General features: G+C 29.4%; 1 protein-coding gene across 2 annotated transcripts in view; it reads left to right on the forward strand.

The window, feature by feature from the left end:
• The first annotated feature begins 12,768 nt into the window (after positions 1-12,768).
• The window catches only part of LOC129002028 (adenylate cyclase type 2-like), a 48,395-nt gene continuing 43,846 nt past the window's right edge, over positions 12,769-17,317 (forward strand). For both annotated transcript variants that reach the window (XM_054429525.1, XM_054429526.1), the window contains exon 1: positions 12,769-12,805. The gene's annotated coding sequence lies outside the window, so the exon portion shown is untranslated. The remainder of the gene's footprint in view (positions 12,806-17,317) is intronic.

The following is a 17,317-nucleotide window of genomic DNA, read 5'->3' on the forward strand; positions in this document are numbered from 1 at the left end:
AACTTGTTGGAAATATCGTGGCTTTTTTATTTAGTCGCAAGATTAAGTTTTTGTTACTAGGTGTAAATTAGTTTTTAATATTTATACAACCTTAGTACAGACGACCTAATACAGGATTATTAAGTTACTTATGCAATTTTTTTAACGAGTAAAAAAGTGAGGCCTAATTAATGAGACAAAAGATGTTCTCAATCAAAGATCTACCCTTCTATAGACCTATAAATTTACGTATAAATAATTTTACCGTATTTACCAATTTATAATTTTAAAACTTCTTGTTAGTTTAATTTTATCTGAAAAATGTAATCTTTCAGTTACTTTGGTAAACTCAGACCTGGAAATATATTTACTAAAATAGTTTCTCATACATATTAAAATTGTAACTGTTAGTAGACAACCATCTTACAATAAAAAATTATATTTCCAGTAAATGAAAACACAGCAATCTGTACAGGTATAAAGTTTAGAAATATGTATTAAAGACACAAAGCAGTTATAATATTGTGAATAATTTGTTTAGATCGAGTCTAAAACATTGAGTTTATATGGTGTAAGTGAATCTACCAAGCCTTGCTAATGTTTATAAACCAAACAGACGATGTTTGGTTAACATATCTTCATCACAGAATTAGCTCACATATTAGCATGTTCCGTGGCTTGCGTTGTATCTAGTGCAAAAATTATTCAAACCCCTCCATAAATATAATATTTTGTAAGCAAAAATTGTTATGACAAAATTTATTTTGTATTGTTACATTTGGCTTAATTCTATAACCCTACTTACGTAAAAGATTGGTGGTTTTAAATGCATTTTAAGGAAAGTATTGTTGTAGGATTTCTAAGATAGGAATCCTACTATAGGGATCCTACTAAGATTTCTAACAAGCATTTTCAAACTTTTAAACACGTGAAAATAGAAAATAAAGTGTTGGAAAAGTGTTAGTAACTGAGTTTCATGTTTAATCGTTCTAAGTCTCGTTCCGATTTAAACTTAATCTCTTTAGGATAACATCGCTGGTTCTTGATCCTTTTTCCAATTTTCTCCTCGACGAGAAAGATTTTGTTAAAGTAAACAACTTTCGTAAATCAAATTTACATTTGATATATAGTTTGGAATATGCAGAGTTGATGTTAAACATATACTAATTTTAATTTGCTCAGTAAAAAAATATTTTTTATAAATAAAAGAAGAGGAAATAATATTGAACAAGGAAGAATAATAGCAATCCGTATTTTGTTTATTTTCACAACAGTCAGACCTTTTCCTTGTTATTTTGCCATGTAACAAATAAGCCTGTGTTATTCTTATTACTCGATGCAAATATGTTCTTTCGTTTATGTCTCTTGGAGCAGCAAACATTCTCCAGAAGAAAACATAAATCAACTGGGATGAACAACTATGAACTTTGTACTATTTTTAAGCGACTATATACTGTTTCTATATCATTAGGTTAAGTAATTAGAATCAAACGAAAACCAAAGTGCAATAAGTTATTAGTTCAGGTAAAGACTGAAACAAAACGTTATCTGCATTGAGCTTTGTTAGTGACTATACAGTGTGTTAAAAAAGTGACGGAACGGCTTAATAATTTTGTTACCAACATATTAGAACAGTTTTGCATCTAGATATTTATCATAAAAACCTACCTTTTTAAGCAATTGTCGATTTTCTTCTCCTCCAGGGGTACGGTCCACGGAGTAAGAAGAAAATTAGTGTAAGTATAGGTTGGTATGCACAACAATTTTAAGGTCTTTACTAGTAAAATACAATGCCGCAAACTTGAACTTAAATGGACAACCGAGTAAAACATGGCAGCCGTTCAAAGATATCTTCAATCTGCCATTTTGAATCTTTACGAATTCTAAAAATATACTTTTAAAGGAACTTTCCGTATTCTGTAATATCATGAGGACGTCTCGCAAGGAGTTAGAAGTAAATCGCTGTCATTTTTCACTCAGTTTTTCGGTTGAGTTCAAATTTGCAGCATTCTATCCTGCTAATAAAGGCCTTTAATTTGACGTACATATCAACAATGCTCATATTTTAGATATCCTTCTGACTCCTTGCGGAACATCCCCATGATATGACAGAAAACTGATAGCTCCTTCAAAAAGTAGATTTTTAGGTGTGTTGATGTACCAGTTTTTATTGATTTATATGTTATCGCTCAGAACATATTTAACCCTCGCAGGGCTTTATTTACACCCTGTGGGAACCTTTATGAGACACATGTGCTAGCCCTATAACATTATTCAACCCTGTATTTCAAAACCACTGTACCAGTGTTTGTTGTCATGACAACCGGCTGAGTCTCTGAGATAACATAACATGTGTTACGTGGATTGTTATTGAAATCATGGACACAACATGTCGTTCGGAATATACTGTGACATCCACGCAAGTGATTCCAGCATTCGTAGATTGATTTCCTCAATTCTTCACATGTCTTATTATTGTATGGAAATGTATTTTATTATTTGCTAGTGTTAGATGTTTACCCTTGAAAGTAGTTTATTAACATTTACTACACTGGCAGAAATCTTGATCTGTGAAAGCAATACCAACAACAAATGCAGCAATGCATTACAATTTTACTTGTTTACTTATGGACCACAGTATCAAAAATAAATCAGATTTTTACTTTATTACTTGTAATATCCAACTTAAATTCACTTTCAGTTAATTTTGTCTTCGTAGGTTGATAATGACGCACCTGAGAGCAATAACTAAAGGTCTGACCAATATACTGTTGCTAGAAGCTCATTATCATTAGTGCATCCAGTATAAAATAACCTTCACCGTAACCTCAAAGGAATGGAGCAAGCTGGTCTAGTAATTAGAGTGCGGGACATCGGTCCCTGAGATCCCGGGTTCAAATCCCACCAAATCATCAATGAATTTTATCTAAGGGATATGTCGCAACCCCTAGGTCTAGCCTGAAGTAAAAATGAGCTGTATCACTGTATCTTTAAAAAACAATATCAGCTTTACACATGAATTATATGACATAAGTTAAGCAGGATCTTCAGAGAGGTCAGAAACATATCTCATCAAACATTATACATTGTATTTCTCTGTGTACAATCTTGCTACAATTTAAGTCCAATCCTTCTGATACTAAGCTGGTTTTGCAATCCTATTAACTGCAATCTCCACTGCAACTAAAACATTTCATGTCAAGTTGAGATTATATCTATATTCTAGTAAGTTTATTCAATAACGAAAATCAGATATTTCAAATTAATTTCTCCTTTTTTTACGGTATATTTTATGATTTTAGAAGTGATTGATAGAAGGCTAAACACTCTCTAAATCGTTATGAAATTCATTGGGGTTACGTCAGTAAATAAGGGAGCAAGCTGGTCTATTGGTAGAGTCCGGGACCTTGGAGTTTAAGGTCCCGGGTTCAAATCCGGCCAGTGACAAATGGATTTTATCTATTTGATAATGCCTTTACATCTATGTAAAGATACTTTATTTTTTTGTAAAGGGATACAGAAGAGCTAGTTACAAATTCCAATCATTCAGTGACCCTAGCCACCCTTGAAAAGGTCTAGTGCTCTAAAGTTAACTTTGCCACCAACCAATAGCAAGTAGAGTACGCCTTATTCTACAGAAATTAAATATATTTCCCATTATCATTATCATACAGTAGTGATTTAAAAATAGAAAACTTACTTTCCGTGTCCGGAAATCAGACTTCGAAAAAGAAAAAAAAAGACTTCAAAAAATGCAACTATGTAAGATACTTTATTCTAATAGTTGTTTCTCCAGAGATTAAAAGTGATTTCTAGTCAACAAGACGTATTTGTTGCGTGTAAACTCGTCCAATAACAAAGACATATTGTTTTGAAACATATCACAGGGCGCACCACTGATGGTTCTGAGTGATTACAACGGATTTGTCTTTGTTGTTTTAATGAATGTTGCTGAATCGTTTTGCTTTTCAATCGAGAACAGAGCGGTGTACGAAACATGACGTTTTAACACTCTTCCTAACTTTACATATCTGTAGATCAAGCTATGTTTGGTTAAAGAAGCCATTAGAGAACATAATATACTTTTAGTTCGTAGCTGCAGTTCTTGTGTAATCTGGAAACTGTTGATCAAATCTTTGACCTAAGAATGTCCGAGCTCGTTGAAATTGAAAGATGGTTTTGCCGTTGTTGGAAAATAAGATGAGTGTAGCAAATATTAGCCAAGAAAGGAAATATTAAGCACTGTGTAAGTGTAAACGTTTATACGCGCCCTCTTGGTACAGAATTAATCAAACCAACACTAATGTCCGTTCGCAAAATTAGGGAGGATGAGGGAGGTCTCCCCCTATTACTTTTTCTTAAAGTAAATGTTACAGCTGATTAATGTTCTGGCAAACCTCAGCTGTTGTGCTATTGTTTTCAAGATAGAATTACGTGGAAGATATAGAATTCTTCCACTGAAACCACCTAAAACTTCTGAACGGAGCATAGTACTTCTGTTGATGTCATAAGATAAATTATATGATCAGCTGATCGGCTAATCAACAATGAATTAATTTATGAAATTGAAATAATCAATATATATACTTATAATTTTATATTATTTACAAAGATATTTTATACAATACATCAGAAATCTAATGTTATTGGAACAACGTAAAATGTTATGCGCTGGATGACTTTGTCATAATTCATGATCCTGCACAGAATGGCTTCCGTTATTCAAATTATCAGGCTCTACAAAGGCCTTAAAGCATTAAGGCTTCAGGGCTTAATAACATTTTACAGTGGTCGATCTTAGATTCTCTGCTAATACCACGAACAACAGTTACATTACAAACCAATTTTTACATGTAGTATACTGCTCTGTACCATGATTCATTTAAGAAACAAATTGGAAATATATTCTTGGGTAATACAATCTAACGCAATGTTTATTTTAATATTATTTTATGAAAGGAAAATCTTTGTTCTGCGCTTGCCTTGTCCAAGGCTGTAAATCTGTTTCTCGTAGCCTAAATGTGTTTTTGAAGAAGAAATTTTGCATTTTAAATTACAGTCAAACCAATTTATAAAATCGTTCTATTTTTATACGTGAAATTTAACCTAACAACAGATCTCTCTTAACAAAGTTTCTCAAAGTAAAAATTAATTTTTATTATTGATGTTACCAGACCCTTGACACAAAGTAAATTGACTTTGACAGCAAAATTAAATTGCGTTGTAGAAGTGAACTGAGGCAAAATGAACCTGAGTTTAGATTATAGAGAATTTCCTCATACTTTTATATGCTAAAGCTACTTTAATCTAGTGTTGAATTATAATTTACTATTATAATTTGATAAGCCTTATTTATTTCATAAAAAACATATATAACGTTGATGATTACTGATAGTCTTAAATTTAAAAAAAAAAATTATCCGAATACTCAACAATTTGGTCAGAAATATATGCCACCATATAGTAGCCTACTTATTTATAGACATTTCGTACTCATATAGTCGAATAGTGGCAATTCGATTTGTCAAGTAAAGTTTTCATACAACTCCCACACTGGGTTTGGTCGTTGAATAGTTATTGCTGTAATATTACCAAAGGCAATAACAATAAGTATAAAGTTTGGGTCGGGCCACAAGGGGGAAGTAGTGTATAACGTGAGCTTAGTAGTAAACATGCTTGCATCGTGCATAGCATATCGCTGTTATAAATTATGATCCAATATGTTAATAAGAAAATGTAGAAAAATGCTTTAGAGGTTTTCAAGCAAACTTTCTTATTGGACAACGACTTGAGATTTATATAGTTTCTTACAACAAACTTATCATTAAAAACCAAATTTATTTTAACAACTATATGTGACTAACCATGAATCTACGACAAGTTCACACCTGGAAATAATAAAAATAGGATTTAATAAGTATAGTAATGTATGTACCAGGTATGTACCTGTATGCACATACCTATGTACTTATATAAAAGTATGTACCAGGTAGGATATAAAATAAATGCTATAAATAACAACACCAAAATTATAAAGTAAATTTATACATCCAAAAACAAATTATTATGCTTATTTCATTATTAAATATAGCGTACATTGAACTTAATATTTTAAAATAGCCAAATTTGAATAACTTAAATTTTGGCATATAGTTATTTTTTTATTAAATAATATGAAAAGCATGTTATTTTGGGGTGGGGTGGGGGCACACCACTAAGTGTACTTTAAACTCCTCGCTCTTTTGGTTACAATATGGTTACAAATTGGATTAATAAGAGGTGGGTCATTTTACCAGAGCCTTTGATAGCAAAGACTATCAAGGGCAAGAGGAATTAAAAATTCTCTTGGATCCCCTATAACCCTAAAATAATAGCTTTGGTAAATTTATCCATTCCTTTTGAGGAGAGTACCTGTTTATTGGGATTTTATTATTTGCCAGTTTAACATAATAAATTGTGACGTCCCAACCATAAAACAAGAGAAAGTTTAATCAATGGGAATAAGAGTGTTTAAAACTAAATGATCTTAGTAAATATACCGGTTTTATACTAAAGTATTGTATACCAAACAAATAAAAACTGAATTAAATCAAAACATATTTTACGTCAATGTAAATTGTCTCTTCAATTTTAACAACACTAACATTTTCACTTATCTTATACTTAATTTCATGTATAAAAAAATGCAATAAATTGTTTTAATCAAGAGTATACTCAGTGTTACACTTACAATACTCATATGCTTATATGTTGTACGTAAATTAAACCAACGCTTGCCAAAGTTAATATGCCAAACAGCTGTTGTTTGGCTAACATATATTCATCACAGAATTAGCTCACATATTAGCATGTTCCATGGCTTGTATTGTTTCTAATCTAGGGCACAATTAAGTCAAGAGATTAGTTTGCATAAATCCTACATTTTTCACATAAGTGTAAGTTTCGCGATTACTATAACGATCAAATTCATCCATGGCGTACAGCATAAATTACTTCACCAGAAAATATTATGTGAGATTTTTTCACAACTTTCTACAAGAAATAAATAGTAAAACCTTTAACAACTCATTGGAACGTAAGAAAATGTGATTGTATGGAATATAAAAATCATGCAGGCTTTTTTGTTATTTATGTACAATATGTGATAAGAATTAACAAGGTTAACTCAGGAAACAAGTAAACAATTATTAACAAGTACTAACAATTATTAAAAACAAGTATTAGAGCTGACTTATATTTAATATTTTAAACGTGATTGTGTATGACCCTTTCATTAAAGGGTCGTGCTCTGCTTTTATGTTAATCGAAAAACAATATTTTCGTAGGAAGTTTCTTATTAGGACCCGCATTCATGTGGTTGATAGGTGTGCGACTTACGGTTTTCTCAAAAACCCGTGTTCCTTATTAACCTTATACATAGAAAAAACCCAATAACCACTGTACTAAATATGCTGTTGTATATTATTCAACCCCTTGTACCACGACCGATGTACCAGTGTTTGTTGTCATGACAACGGACTGAGTCTCTGAGATAACATAACACAGATGTCGATTGTTATTGAACTACTGTTCTATTCTGGCCAGGCTCTATGTTATTGAGCTTTAGTTGTTGACTTCCGGAAGGTTAAGTGTCAAACTATACTTTTTATTTCGCAATTGTTTTATGAGACTGTTGTTTTATACACCAGAGTAGGCCGATGATAATTTATAATAATCTAGTTTATCACTACTTTATTTTATTTATTTACTCCTCTAGGTTTTTAGCCTGGAATTTTTCAACATTAGTTTAATCTAGGTCTAGAGGGTTGCAGGTAATAATACTTAAATAAAATGTATTGGTGATTGGCATGATTTGAACCCAGGACCTCAGGGACCGAAGTTCTGAATTGTACCATTATACCTCGCCCCTCAGTTTGTCCATTCTATATTTTATTTCAAAACCTGATTTATTTATCCATTTTTTTATTTAATGCTATGTGTTAACTTTGTATATTTCCCATTTAAAGGCGTCTTCAACAACAAAAACTATTTATTATGAAACATAACAGGAAACGGAAGTCACTGAGTGATTCTGGTGGATTTGTCTTTGTTTTAATTACTGTTGCTGGATCGTTTTGTTTGTTGAATTGAGATCAGAGCAGTGTACGAAATATCGTAATGGAACACTTATTCCTGACTTCTTGTAACTTTTTAGGATGGAAAGGTTTAAGAATGTGATTTCCAAATAGTTGCAGATAAGTAAAAAGCTTATAGTGTTAATTTGATATTGTATATTCACTACCAATAGTTTAAATCCCTAACACATATATTTGAAAATAATTGAATATTGTTTCTGCATAGTAAGGTGATAAGGGTAAATTGTTTTATTTTCTACGGTTTTGTTTTCAGTTAAAATTGCATGGGATTCAACTAAGCTTCAATTTAAATTAGTATTGTTGAAATCGTTGAAAAGAATAATCAGTGGATTTATCAATCAACGATTAAAGTTTTTAGGATACTTGAATTGCTATTGCAAACAAATGTATTTAATTTGTTCAAATGTTTATATTATTTTGAAATAACGAATTAATCTGTATGTAGATATGAATTAGAATATCACGGGCTCAAACTTATTTTAAAATGCAAAGTATTAATCTGAGCAGTAGACGATTTTGTCATAAATCGGGATCCTACACTGTATGGGTTCAGTTGCTCAAATTCTCAGGTTTTGTAAAGGCTTGATGTTCAGGGCTTAGTTAGGATTTCCCAACGTTCGCAGTCTATATACTTAATGAAATAGTTACATTTTACAAGAATTAACTTAATTTACAAATTTGTATATGCCTTCGTAAATAAAAGCAAACTTTACTACTGGCTAAAATTATAGCTGTTGTTTGTATGAATATGATGTATAATTAGATTTTAAAGGTAATCGCATGTTGAAATATTTACTAAATGCATTTTCAGATTGAAAAATGAAAATTAATTTTTCGGAGTAGTAAAATTAATATATTTGTAAAAGAACTGCCGTAGAATGGATTTTCTTAAAAATGCATTATTATTATGGTCGTGGCTATCGTTTTGTTATTGTAGATTTTTTTTTACTTGGTAACAAAGTATCGTTGACTTCATTACGACTTGGGCAACCCATATATCAAAATCTTTGAACTTACTATGTGAAAAAAATTCAATTATAATCAAATTTATCAATAGAATTTTCGAAAGTCAAAATGGCATTCCATTATTGATGTAGCAAGGCCCTTGACACAAAGTATATTGACTTTGAGAGCGAAATTAAATTATGTTGGAGGAACTAACTGAGGCAAAATGAATCTGAGTTGAGGAAATTCGAAAAATTTGCACCTGCTCATACTTTAAATTTTTTTCAAACTTTCATTTACTTTTTTAATGAATAGTTGATATTATTGGATAAAACTTTAACATATTTTAATTCATTGACAGCAATTTTAGAAACTATTTTAAGACGCGTTTTTTTTAAATACATTAAAAAATATTTCTTTATTCTTCAAATCTATATTTGAAATACAAAAATATTATAAGCTGCATTACTTTCACATAGATTGAAATTTATAAGTAATGATAAATATTTGTTTGCTAAGCTCTGTATGTAAAGGATGTTTTGTTAGCGATTCCTGTTTATCTTAACGGTAAATTTACTTCCCTTTGTTGAAATTCAATCAACTTTATCAGATCCAATTCTTATCCTAAACGTAAGGGAGCATACATGACATGATGCATGAAATCTAAGCCAGTTTTTGCATAGAATGCTCTATAGAAAGTAATAGTAATATATATGTGAAATAGGTAGGTTTACAGTACAAACAAATTGTTTATTTATACTATTTTTGAACTAATTTTATTTCTTATGAGGTTTAAATTAGTTAAAATATTAGGTGCTAGAAAAATTGAAGAGTTTAAGTTGAAAAAGCTGTCTTTCTATACATAATAATTTAAGTAAGTAATTAAGTAAATAAATAATTACTAAATGGTTTTTTTAGATTAATACAAAATATAATAATCTAATAATTTAATTTTAATTGCATTTATATTGACCATTACCAGGGCTCACAATATATATATACTATAATTTCTCTTACGAAGTATTGACTTACTTAAAACCGTAACTTTTTTAAATTGATATAAATTGTATTTATTGATTTGTGGGAACTGAGGCAATCGTATATGAACACAATCTTAAGACTTTATTTTATAAATTACATTTTAGATTATTATAGTAGTGTTCAGATTCTAGCTTCACAAATATTCTTACTCCATTCTACTACAGTCACCCTTCATTCATATTTAGCTAAAAATACTCACCAAACTGTGCGTGGTTATCTTGAGTTTTTATGTATTTTACGAAATTCTATTGTGTTTTACATAGTTTTTAATTCGCTGACAATGAAAGAATTGTATCAAAATATTGTTACCCTATGATTATTTTTATTCTTATACTTCCGTAATGCATTTACATTAAAATGGATTTGTTACTGTAATGTATTCTTCATCAATATTATTTTTAATATAAAGATATATTTTTGGAACTAGGTGGGTAGAAGTACTAGGTGGAAATACTAGAAGTAGGTGGAAGTACTAGAAGTAGGTGGAAGTAGGTAGAAGTAGGTGGAAGTAGGTAGAAGTACTAGCTTCAAAATAATTTTCTACCAAAGATGAAGGATTTTACTTTGATGGTAAAATTTGATTACTCGAAAGAATGACACAGCGTAAACTAATTTAGGTTGCGGATCAAGATCCAATTTTGGTTTCCCTTGAATAATATAAAATGTTTAATAAACCTCTTGTAAGTTAATTAATTTCATTTTTATACATCCAACCATAAGGGTTTTACATAAAATTATACAACTACATATCTTCAACATCACAATGTATTTGTGCTTTTGTTATATATCCATACATGGTGTTTATTGTAAATAAGTAGTCCTCATAAAATATTATTTTCTTCACTTTTGCTTATCAAAAGATATAAAGCGTAAGGAATAAAAAATAAACATTCATTTTAAAATGTAATTTATAAACGAGGCTTTTTAGATTGACCTTCATGAACATCCATTAAGAGGTTGTCCAAGCCCTCAACAAGAACGTTTCCGGCCATCTTTCTTTTTATGTCGTGCATGTGAAAAGCTCTCCGAGAGTCAATTCTACAAAACTTTTCACGAACGGAAATTGGTTATTTCTTAGTCAATATGTAAGTTTTTATCGCTAGAAATTCTGTATGAAACATTTTGAATATACGTTCTGGGATTTACAGCAATTTCCCTTTGAAAGTATTTTAAATGTTTTCTACAGTATCTGCTTGAATAATATTATTTACTTTGCATCTTAAGCTTATAGTATTTTTCCCTTCAGGCTGCAAGAAAACTATGTATGTAAGGTGGTGTATTATTTATTATACAACTGTCATTTATAAACACCGACCTTATAACTATGTTGCTAGTAGCATTTAGGGAAAGTGCGCATTATAAACCTAAAAGTCACTAATTTTATTCTTCAAATTTAAATATCTGAAAATATAATATTATGAACATATATTATTATTTATATTATATAATCCTACTAATATTATATATTATATATTTATGTATATCCGTAGATTCAGAAATTCTCAAATAAACTTTAAACCATAATGTTTTAGACCAGAGTTGTAAGCTAAATCACTAGTCTAATTTAAACCATGACGTCTAGAGACTGGTTAGTTATTAGTTTGCCTTGATTTGTCATTTTATTTATTGCCATAGAACTAAAAAGTATATTTTCATCTGTAATTCGTAACTTTTAATTAATAAGCATGAAGTGTTTCACCATTTTAATGCATTTTTTTCAGAAAAATGCAAATAGATTATATTTAGATTTCAATAAAGGAATTGTTCGTAACTGTTTAATTTATTACTATTTATTGAATTTTTATATTGTTCCCTTTGTTTAATACAACAAATTAATGATTTTGGTTTGGATTTGCTTTACAAATTTTATAGGAGTTCATTTAGAACTTACGTTTCACCTTGGCAATTCATTTATAATTATTACACAAGTCAAATGACACACTAGCATCTGTGTTATGTGAAATGCGTAGTTAAATGTTTGTCGAATCCTAAAAATGTCAGCCTTAAGGTCATTTGAAGCTTTTGTGTAAGACCCCATACAATTTGTTTAAGGCCTTAGATCACATATTATTGCTAAGTATGATAATTTCTGTGTAAGATGAGAACACTATGAAACCTTACCTATTACATTTATCATTATTAATCAATTTAAAATAACATATAATGTATAAAAAAAGTAACTATAAAAATGATCAAGGTAATGAATTGCCATACCAATTTTAACTGCAAAGCATACTCAATGAACGTCAAATTTCAGCAACAAATTTAGTGTTATTGACCCATTTACTTAAACTTAACGCATTCATTATTATTTAATCGTAAAAAAATTTTAACTTCTTTTAAATAGTGGAACTGCTACATTCATTGACAGAAATTATAATTTAATTGATGATTGATATAATACGGACTTTTTTATTTTACTGTGTTAATTGTGCAATACTAAATAATAGGTAATTGCGTTATTAATTTAAATTATCCCTTTTTTATCCAAAACCAAGTTTAAATGTGTGTATGAAAATACAATTTGGGTGTCTTTTAAACCATTACACTTTCTAAATTGAAATTAAAAAATATACACATTAGATTAGACATTAGAGATTTAGAGCTTTTTTATAAATATTTGATCTCCTATTTTATGAATATATATTTTTTCAGGGTTTTGGATCCACGGCAAGAAGTTGATACATAGACTTCAGTCCATTCAGGTAGATAGAAAATTGCTTTTTTAATAATTAACTATTTAGAAGTTCTAAAAGGTCTCACATAAAAAAACCATAGATTCAGCTGCATAACTGGACCTCCTCCTTTTAACGTGACATTTTAAAATGCATGTTACTATCATTTTAAGAATAAATCCAATTTAAGAAAGCCTACAGAATCCAAATGCTTTGTAAGAATCACTGTTGAACTTTTTTCAAAACTTAATTTGCTCGCTGGTTGATGAAGTCTTAGATATTCATGAGACACAAGATCAACCCAATCTTGTTGAGCGTCTCTTTTGATAGATTATCTCTTGAAACTATGAAGTCTTCCATAGTTGAGCTCAATGTAGGATATAATTGAAGTTTATATTAAGTTTGAGTAATCACATCATATTAACCTAAATAAATGAATCTTGTATGAAAATAAATAAACTTGTAAATAAATGCTTAAGAAATAAACTATCTAAACATTCTTACCTAAATAATGTCAAAATATGTTTTTATATTTTTAATAACTTCTTGGTCAGCATTGTACGTGTTATTAAATTTACAGAAAGTGAATAAAAGCTTTCCGTTATATTTTAATTGGTGCCATTAAAACAATAGAATCATGGAAGAAAACGATTTCTAGAATAAAATTGCTAAGTACAATTAAACCATTTACACTACAGTAGTTAACAACAAAAACTCATGTTAATCAATAAACCTTGCTTATTGTGCTGTTCTTCGAAAATTCTAACTACTGATAGTATTTAACCTAACTGATGACCTTAAAAAAACTATGAAAATCTATATTTTCTTGTGTGTACTTAAAGAATTACGCATTTGCTATAAAATAAAGTAATAAAAAAACGATTAATGTTTGAAGTTAAATATTTTAAACAAACGGTCAAAACCCAAACGAGATTCCGATTGAATTCCAACCTAAAAGTTTATTTCACATGTAGTTACTGTTCATTTCCTAAAATGTCGCTTTGCTGGGAAACTATTAGCTTAAACTCGATGACGTATGCAAGGGGACGTGATTGCCGTGATTGTTGGCAGCCCTGTTAAATATTCAACAGGTGATGTTGTTAGCGTAAACACTGCTGCCAACTTAGAACCAATAAATACACTGACCCGTTTACCGGCTTTCAAAACCAAACTTATTCTCAACGAGGTGTTTATTGCAATACAAAGTTACAAGTTATTAAAATTATTTGACACAAAATTATTTATTGTAAATGTACATAAAAATATGTCAATTTTTTTGTTGTATAATTTTTTGAACTATTTAAAGTTACGTTAAAACTGATTAATATTAAATTTGTAAAATTAAGTTTTAAAAACTTGTTTGTAAAATTAATTCATTATTCTTATATTTAGGGTGGGGTAAGCACAAACACTTACATTCAAAATTTAATTCCTTTTAATGAGGTAGAGAATAATATACTTAAAACATAGGAAGCAAGAAAGCAAGCTTATTGTATCTTGATATTTCATTTACTGACTTTTATCCATTGCTAATTCGTAAATAATGTCAACAATTATTGTAAACACATAAAAGAAAACAAGCGTATAATAACTTCTAAAGGTTATTTGCTCCAATGTCTTTTTTAGTTTAAAACCTATCTCAATACACATATTTATCATATTCAAATAAATTAAGGTATAAATGATTAAAAATGTATATTTATGGTGTATAATCCCTTTGAAAGCATTTGTTGACTTGACTAAAACATAATCAAAAGAAATTCTCCCCTGAATATTTCTTTTAACACAGAGCCTTAAATAGAATTATTGATTATCTAATTTGTTGAAGTAACAGACATTTGGATAACGTCTTGAAACCCTAAAAATATATAACCTATAAATTGCAACATCGACGAAGTTTTTAAAAGATTTTTTTACTTTATAAGTAAGGATAAATATTTTTTATCACTCTTATTGATAACTACAACACTGAATGTTATACAATACTGTATCCAAACCACTAAATCATTAATATGTAGTTGCAATTTGGTCAAACATGATATTGCATATGGAATCTGACATGAGTTTGGTTTTCTGGCTCTGGTCCAAAGGTAGAGAGCTATTTATTTAAAGAAAGCAACAGTGATAAATATCCTGAACACTGTTAATGACATCATTAGTCTGGTCACACTTTAAAACGTCTGCGTCAATTTTGCTCCGTGCCTAATCCTCTAACATAATTTTAATTCTGAATATTCTACATTTTTGGAAACAGTCGTTATCTTATTGACGGATGAAAACTACCATTGGAGATGTAGATGAATCTCAAAATTGTATTTATTGATGAACAATTTTTCATGATTAAAATATGTTCTAATGAGTTTTTTTTTCAGAATAGGCTATTCCAATGTAACAGTAAAATATTAAATAACATTAATATTATGGTCGGTTGTTTTTAAATCTAAAAATCCAGTTATTCAATTACTCTTTTGGTGCTTACATTGATGCAAACAACACTAATGTAATAACTGATATCCTCAATACCATTATCACCTTATCCTATGACCAGAGGACCTTCTATACAGTCAAAATTCATGTTTTCATAAACATTTAAACTATCAAGATAATGAGAATGAATGCACGTCTGATTTTATCTTTGCTTTAAGAACTACCTTGATAATTAAAGAATACGTAAGATATATTAAAAATCAATTAACATGTTCTGATGTTTTTCTATTGTTACAAAAAAATCAATCAATATGCAAGTTCTTTCTTTACTATTGGGTGGATTAACAAGTAGTATGGATTTTGCAATATATTTTCAATAAAGTTAATAAAGCCAAAACGATCTTATAATGCGGAACACCCACAGAGCCAAATAATTCAATCTGAATATGAAGCCCCACTATATCATATCCTGAATAATGACAATATGCAACATCGCTCATATCATGAACCAATCAGCTGATATATCAAGTTAATTGAAACTATATGAGGTCGTTATAATGAAGCAAACAGTCTCAATTAGGGTTTAATCCTACTGGAATGTCTATATCAGTCAATGAATAATGTACAGGTTTTTTTTATCTAAACCTACATTTTTAATAATGAAAGACATTGTTTAAGGTAAGATCAATGTTTTTTTACTCTGCAAATCAGCTGATATGAGTTGTTCCTGTCCAAAATGTGTTATTGTGAATGTAACGAATGTAAGACTTGAAATAATTTAAAGCTCAAAGAGTGTGTATGGAATTGGATCTATACCAAGTAAGGTTTCAAATTAAGTTTTATGAGTGGTTCCAGCATTTAAAATTCAGTCAAAAAGGAAACCGGATATGTACAAAAAAGGAAACTTTTAATGCATGCTTACGAAAACCCATATGTTGAGTATCATAAATCATGAAGTAAAACATTTATCAATGCATATTAGCTGATAAATGTCCTTTAAACATTAACTTTACACTTTTACTCCAAACAAAACAACATGTTTAGACTGTACATGTTTAAAAAATTTAAGAAAACTTTTACTGAACTGAAATGTAGTTGTGAAATGCTATATTCCTACAATGTTTTACGCTTGCATTCACTAACAAAACAGTTCTGCTACAGTCTTTAAAACAACAAAGACAAATCCGCCTTAATCACTCAACGCCATCAATTGCGCCTCCATTCCCTGTGATATGTTTCCAAACAATATGTCTTTCTTGATTGTAGAGCCGGTCTACACGAATATTTGGTTGAACGAAAATGGTTCAAAATTTATGTGTTTTACTATGTTTTAACTAAAAGCCTAACTATTTATATAATTTATTCAACTAAAGCCCAATGGAGGGTTGTTATGAAACGCTTTCATTGTCTAGTTTGTAAAAACGTAATCTTTTATAAAAAGTGTAATGAACATGCTCAAATGAAAATTTTAATGACCAACAGGTATATGTTGCACTGATGTTCCACTTATATAAAGTTAATCACTAACAAAACTAATGGTCTTAAGTTCAGTAAATATTTCTTCAAATAATTAGCTAACACAAAATAAATTTAAAAATTTCATTTTATATTACGCCATATTATTAATTTTACACCTTCTTAAATTTGTTGAATTATTTGATTGAATATGATAAACAATTAAAAACGCCAACCAAAAATTAATTGTGTGAAATATGATCAAATTTTTCCTGAATTTTCTCTTACAATACAATTAAATACCACAGACAGTTGAATGTGAATTTAAATTCACTATTAATGTGAATTATTCCTTAATTACAAAACAATCGACTCTAATCTTTTAATTATTTTGCAATTTGGTAGTAATTGAACTGGAACACAAGTAATGTAATTTTGGTGAAGAATAAATTAATTTGTGAACGAGGTTAGTTATTTTAAGTAAGTTGTATAATAGTAATATTTATTACAGATCTATTAAACATTGCAAATATGACCAGCATTATTATTTTACAACCGAACATTAATTTTTCAGTATTTAAAATAGCTTTAGTTTTGCATGTTTCCTAGGAGTTGTGTAAGCGTAGTAAACCCAGAAACGTTTTGTTTTACAAAGTGAGA

Source organism: Macrosteles quadrilineatus, unplaced genomic scaffold, assembly GCF_028750875.1.
Source record: "Macrosteles quadrilineatus isolate MER2022 unplaced genomic scaffold, UCM_ALF_1.0 Scaffold_9__3_contigs__length_116548681, whole genome shotgun sequence".
Classification (NCBI taxonomy): domain Eukaryota; kingdom Metazoa; phylum Arthropoda; class Insecta; order Hemiptera; family Cicadellidae; genus Macrosteles; species Macrosteles quadrilineatus.